Genomic DNA, 6,784 nt, shown 5'->3' on the forward strand with positions numbered 1-6,784 from the left:
TGGGATAGGGAGGGTGGGAGGGAGATGCAAGAGGGAGGGGATATGGGGATATATGTGTATGTATGGCTGATTCACTTTGTTATACAGCAGAAAATAACATACCATTGTGAAGCAATTATACTCCAATAAAGATGTTAAAAAAAACGGGGGGTGTCAGAATGAAAGTCTGGGGGCTGAGTAATGCTGCAGGAGTCCTAGGCATCTTATGGTGACACGGATGAACGGCGGGAAGGTGGTCCTGCTGGTCTCAGGGCAGCAGTGGTGATGAATTTGTGAGTGTGGAAGGTGGGAGGGACGTGCCGTCCTGGATCCACCTTGCACTCCTACTGGTGCAACCGTGCACTCTCCATAAGGGGTCATCTAATCTGGAGCACCTAGAGCTTGGGATTCCCTCTTGGCCCTGAAGACTGGAGGAAGGAAGGCCCAACAAGGGCATTCCGAATGCCTCTTGATTCCTGACACGCTAAGCTCTGTGTCCTCATGCAAGTTACTTAACCTTGCTGAGCCAGTTTTATCATCCATATATGGCCCCCAAATACCCATCTCGCAGGCTTATCGCAAGGCTTAAAATTAGGCAATGGCAGGAAGCATCTAGTCTGGCATGTGATAGGTGCTCACTGCTATGAGGCCCACAGCCTGTGGCTCAGGCTGCACATACCTGAGTTCAAATCGTGACTCTGCTGCTCCTTAATTGTCTAACCTGGGGCTAGTTATTTAACCTCTCTGAGCCTCAGTTTCTTGTAAGTAAATGGGAGAATACTACCAGGTACACAGGGTTCCTGTAAGGAATAAATGAAGGGTGATGTAATGAGGTATTGTGTTTTGCCTTCTCTTTGCTGGAAGAGACTCCAAAGCATAACAAGGTAATTTTCTCCTCCCTACCCATAACAATTTGTCAAGTGAATCAGCAGGCGTCTGTGTTCTGAGCTCCTGGTCCCGGGGAGAATCAGGAACTGCTTTTAGAAGTTTTCAGGGCTGCTACTCAGGCCTTTGTTTGGCAGGCCTGAGCACATTAAGGAGAGATTGTGGTGAACTGGAGGGCAACGGAGACTAGGGTCTGGGGTTGACGTTGGCCTATAAGCAGCCTAAACCCAGGCAAAGAGCGGGTGGTGGGGCTTCCCTGGTGGCGCAGTGGTTGAGAGTCCGCCTGCCGATGCAGGGGGCACGGGTTCGTGCCCCGGTCCGGGAGGATCCCACATGCCGCGGAGCGGCTGGGCCCGTGAGCCATGGCCGCTGGGCCTGCGCGTCCGGAGCCTGTGCTGAGCCATGGCCACTAAGCCTGTGCGTCCGGAGCCTGTGCTCCTCAATGGGAGAGGCCACAAAAGTGAGAGGCCCGCGTACCGCAAAAAAAAAAAAAAAAAAAAAAAAGAGAGGGTGAATTTCCTGAGATGGGGAGAGAGGAGGCCTAGGTTCTGCAAGGAAACCGCTGAGGCTTAGCTGGTGCCCTAAGGCAGACGCGGGAGCTGTGGAACGGCTGCCGAGAGAGCGCACTCAAGAGTCCGCACTTCTCTCTCCGGCGTCGCCACTCTGACGGCTGCTCCTGCAGCTCGGGAGTCACCACATTTTGTGTAAAGAATGTAGGCTACATTTTCTTCCCCATCTTGTACTTGGCTCAGAGTGTAGCAGTCCACCCACTTGAGACAATCGGATAGCTCTGGAGTCCCGGTCATTCTCCACACAGGTGTCCCTGGGGGGTCACATCACCCTCTCAGCATGGGGTGGTGGCAGCTGCTTGCGGTGCAGCTGCCTTGCCAGACATTGCGGGTGGCTCATGACGTCACTTTGCATCTGCTGTGTCCTGCTTCCCTTTATCCTCCACCTAGCCTCCAAATGTCAACCTCTTGCTTTCCACTCATCCCGTAGTGACTTAGGGCCAATCATCCGGGTAAAACTCACAGAGGGTTACGTTTTTTCCCTGTGAAATGGGAACAATTTCTATGGCCTAGGATTATTGTGACTCATGAATAATATAAACCCTTGAAATGGACATAGCAATTAGTAGATGCTGAATAAACGGCAGAGGTGATGGTGGTCGTAGAGCTAACGGTACTAGTAGTACCAGTAATACCAGTAGTAACACGAAAGGTAAAGGGCTGGCTGGCCCGATTTAACCAGTCCCAGCAGTCCTGAGAATGCTGTTCAGCTCCCAGCTTTGTCAGGACCGCGCTGGGAAAGTTGGGTCACCTCCCCGACTCTCTGCCTTTGTTTCTGCATCTGTCAAATGGGGATAGTCCCATCCACTTTAGAAAAAAACTCTTGGGGCTAGAAGGGTCCTTAGCAAACATCCGGTCCAACCCTTTCTTCTCTGTACCCCATCTGACAGAGGCAAAAATTGAGGTCGAGAATGAAAAGCAGCCTACCTAATTCATGCAATGAATAGTCTTTCCAAATCCACAGAAGCTTGGTTTATTTTTATTTTGTTTTATTTACTAGTACGGATTAGGAGGATTGGGAGCAGCAAGGAGAAAGCAATCTAGAAATGGGACATTCTCTTCCCTTGAGAGGCTTCTAATTTATTGGGAAAATGAGATACAACCATGGGGAAAACAGGTTTTGAAAAATGAGGTAACATATGAGAAGATCTCTGGAAAATGAAAAATATTTGTGTCGACAAATTGTGCGAACAGGCCTGTAAGACGGCTTTCTCTGTCCTCAGATCTCGGTATCCACAGCCTTGCCTAGGCCCCTCCCACACCGTCCCAGAGCTGATCTGTAGAACAGGCAGAAGTGATGGTATGTCACCCCTGAGATTAAGTAACAGAAGACTGCCCCTTCTGTCTTGGGCTGTCTCTCAAATCACTCGCTCTAGAAGAAGCCGCTGCCGTGCTCTGAGGACGATCAGGAAGCCGGTGGAGAGGCCTGTGCGGTGAGGTATCCAGCCACTAGCCAGACAGAAGTGAGTCCTACTAACAAGCCCTCCCCGGGAGTGAGCTTGGAAGCAGACCCACCAGCCCCAGACGACTGCAGGACTGGGTGGCAGCTTGATGGCCACCTCATGAGAGAGCCTACACCAGAAGCACCCAGTTAAATCTTGCCTGCATTCCTGCCCCATAGAAACTAGGAGATAATACATATGTTTTCTCAAGCTGCTAAATGTGGGGTAATTTGTTATGTAGCAACAGATTGCCAACACATAAACACGGACCATCATCATTCTTCGTAGAGTACTTACTGTATGCCAGCCCTGTGCTCCCCAAAAGAAGAATAGGTAGCAAAGACGCAAGACAGAAACTCCAGCTAGGAATTATGACTGCACTGGGCTGAGGCTTCCCTTGGATGTGTCCCTTGGGAGCAGAGGGTGGTACGCAGTGATGGGGAAGATGTATTGGGCTGGCCAAAAAGTTCATTCGGGTTTTTCCATACGATGGTACTAAAACCCGAACGAACTTTTTGGCCAAAGCAATAGAACCCTCAAGAGAGCTTATCGAATCCAAGTCATGGTTTCTTCCAAAAGTAAGATCACAAGGCTCATGCGTGTGCCTGCACGGATGTATGTGAGAGAGGGATGTACATATGAATGTCAGGATGGGGCAGGGCTCGTAGAGATGGCCATCTTCCACAGGGGCCTTAGAAGGAGGTAAGTCCTCAAAGGTTCCTTGACAACAGGAGGGAATACGATACCTCCTCTGGAGTAAGACCTTTAGCTGCTCCCATGAGAAAGTCTGGCTGCCTCTGGGAACTAGGTTTCAGTCCTACCTATATCATGTATGATGTGACATCGGTCTAGTGACTTCCCATCCACAGAATGGAAATAAAATCTATTTTACTCTCTCAAAAGGATGCAGTAAAGGTCAGATGAGAAAATACTTTGCCAACTATAAAACACTGAGTAACATAAGGAAAATAAAGTGAGATCTTGTATATAAAGTCCCTAGAACAGAGCCTGGCTTACAGTATAAGGTTCACAAATGGTATTTTTTCCTATTGATAAGCTCACCTCCGGTAAAGGAAGAAACAAGCCAGAAAAGTGATGGCATCAGGTGTTTTCTGACTTCTGGCCTGTGCCCAGCTGTCACTGTCCTCCCAGGAACCCCCATCAATGCCCTGAAACTTCCCCACCCACCCAATCCCTCCCCGACCAGCAGGACTCACCCAGTGGGAACTGGCAGCCTCTAGGCAACACTGCTGAGAATAAGCAGGATTCGACCACAAAGCAGGGGCAACAGGTCGGGAGGGTTTGACAACTTCCTCTCACGAGGATCTGAGGAGGCTGAGACCGCCGGAAGGCATGGGACAGGGCGATAAGGAACAGGAAGACTTACTGAAAGGGCAGGAAAAGAAACCCAGAGCTTCCTTTAATCCCTCTACCTAGGGCTTGGGTGCTGATTTCAATCTCCAACTCTAGGATTAATGGGGCAAGGCAACAAACATCTGCAGACAGGTGTGCTTCTCTTGAACTGCAGTTGAGGCCTGTAACAGGTTGAATTGCGTCCCCCCTAAAGATGCTGAAGACCTTACCCCTATAGGGTCATTGAATGTAAAACAGGGTCTTTGGAGGTGATCAAGTTGAGGTCATTAGGGTGGGCACTAATCCAATATGACTGTGTCCATATAAAAAGGGGAAATGTGGGCTTCCCTGGTGGCGCGGTGGTTGAGAATCCGCCTGCCAATGCAGGGGACACAGGTTCGAGCCCTGGTCTGGGAGGATCCCACATGCCGCGGAGCAACTAGGCCCGCAAGCCACAACTACTGAGCCTGCGCGTCTGGAGCCTGTGCTCCGCAACAAGGGAGGCCGCGATAGTGAGAGGCCTGCGCACCGCGATGAAGAGTGGCCCCCGCTCGCCACAACTGGAGAAAGCCCTCGCACAGCAACGAAGACCCAACACAGCAAAAATAAATAAATAAAATAATAAATTCCTACCCACAACATCTTTAAAAAAAAAAAAGGGGGGGAAATTTGAACACAGAGCAGATGCACGGAAGGAAAATGCCATGAGATGGCAAGATCGGGGTGATGCTTCTACAAGCCAAGGCCAACGACTGTCAGCAAACCACCAGAAGCAAGCTAAAGGAGAGGCATGGAACAGAACCTCCAGCACAGCAAAAGTAAATAAATAAATTAATAAATTCCTACCCACAACATCTTTAAAAAAAAAAGGGGGGGGGGAAATTTGAACACAGAGCAGATGCACGGAAGGAAAATGCCATGAGATGGCAAGATCGGGGTGATGCTTCTACAAGCCAAGGCCAACGACTGTCAGCAAACCACCAGAAGCAAGCTAAAGGAGAGGCATGGAACAGAACCTTCCCTCACAGCCATCAAAAGAAACCAACCCTGCTGAGACCTTGATCTCGGACTTGCAGCCTCCAGAACTGGGAGACAATAAATTTCTGTTAAGCCATGCAGTTTGCGGTATTCTGCTAGAGAAGCCCTAGGAAACTAATACGAAGTCATTTGGTGTCATCAGCACAAAACCACGGAGTCAGACAGACCTCATATGAACCTCTGCACTTACCGGCAGCATGACCTTGGGCCACTTACTTGCCTTACTGGGCCTTGGTTCTTTAACTGTAAAATGGGAAACTCCATACACTTTATGGACAGTGGCTGAGAATTAAGCAAGTAACAAATGAAAAGCATTACAATGCCTGGTTCCTGGTAGCCACTCCACAATGGCAGTGGGGTTTTCATTAGCAGAGATGACAGCTCAACCCAAATTCCTTCACCTTTCTAAACCACTGTGCTCTCACAAGGGAAAGAAAAGGACCAGCTTCCTGCCAGTCTGTGAAGATGCTGAACGCTGTGAAGGCAGAAGCCCCCAGACCCAAGTGTAGTAGATTTCTTTGTCTACATAACAAATTGCCACAAACTCAGGAGCTTGAAGCAATATTATTTCACAGTTTTGTAGATCAGAAGCCCAGAAGGACTTGGCTGGGTGCTCTGCTTAGGGTCTCACAAAGCCAAAATTAAGATGCTGGCCAGGATGGGCTCTTACTTGGAGGTTCTGTGGATCAATTGCTTCTGAGCTCATTTTGATTGTTGGCCAAATTCAGTTCTTTGCCTTTGTAGGACTAAGGTTCCTGGCTTTGTCCTGGCTGTTAGTTAGGGATCACTCTCAGCTCCTCAAGGCCTGTTATCTGTTTTTATTGACAGCACCTCTGATAGGAAATGTAGAAATTGGCTTTCTACACCAAGCAATTCTCCAGTTCTCTGGGTACACCAACTGGATGACCTACAATCTCATTCAATTCCTGTCCTACCCAGAGTTAGCACAGACTCTGCAGGCTAAGGGCTCAGCCCCACAAGATACCTCCACTTCAGACTCCAGCCACAAGCCCAGGCAGTCTGTACTTCTGACCAACTGTCTCTAAAGTTGGGGGGTTCCCATAACTCCCACCTCAGGTTTGATAATCTGCTAGAACAGCTCACAGAACTCAGGGAAACACTACTTATGTTTACTGGTTTATTATGAAGGATATAAAAATGATAAAAACATACAGCCAGAGGAGGTATATAGGGTAAACTCCAGAAGAGCCCTGAGCACACAAGCTTCTGGAGGGTGAGCCAGCCTCCCAGCATGTGGATGTGCTCACCAACCTAGAAGCTCTCCAAACCCATCCTTCTGGGTTTTTATGGAGGGTTCATTACAGAGGTGTAGTTGATTAAATCATTGACCATTAGTGACCAACCCTCTAATCACAGAGGAACCAACCAGCATCCTGATGCTGTCTAGGGGCCCACCAAGAGTCACCTCCTTAGCATAACCTCTGGTGTGGTTGAAAGGAGCTTATTATGATTAACAAAAGACATTCTTCTCACCGCTTAACGGTTTTTTTTTTTTTT

Source organism: Physeter macrocephalus, chromosome 9 (genome assembly GCF_002837175.3).
Source record: "Physeter macrocephalus isolate SW-GA chromosome 9, ASM283717v5, whole genome shotgun sequence".
NCBI lineage: Eukaryota > Metazoa > Chordata > Mammalia > Artiodactyla > Physeteridae > Physeter > Physeter macrocephalus.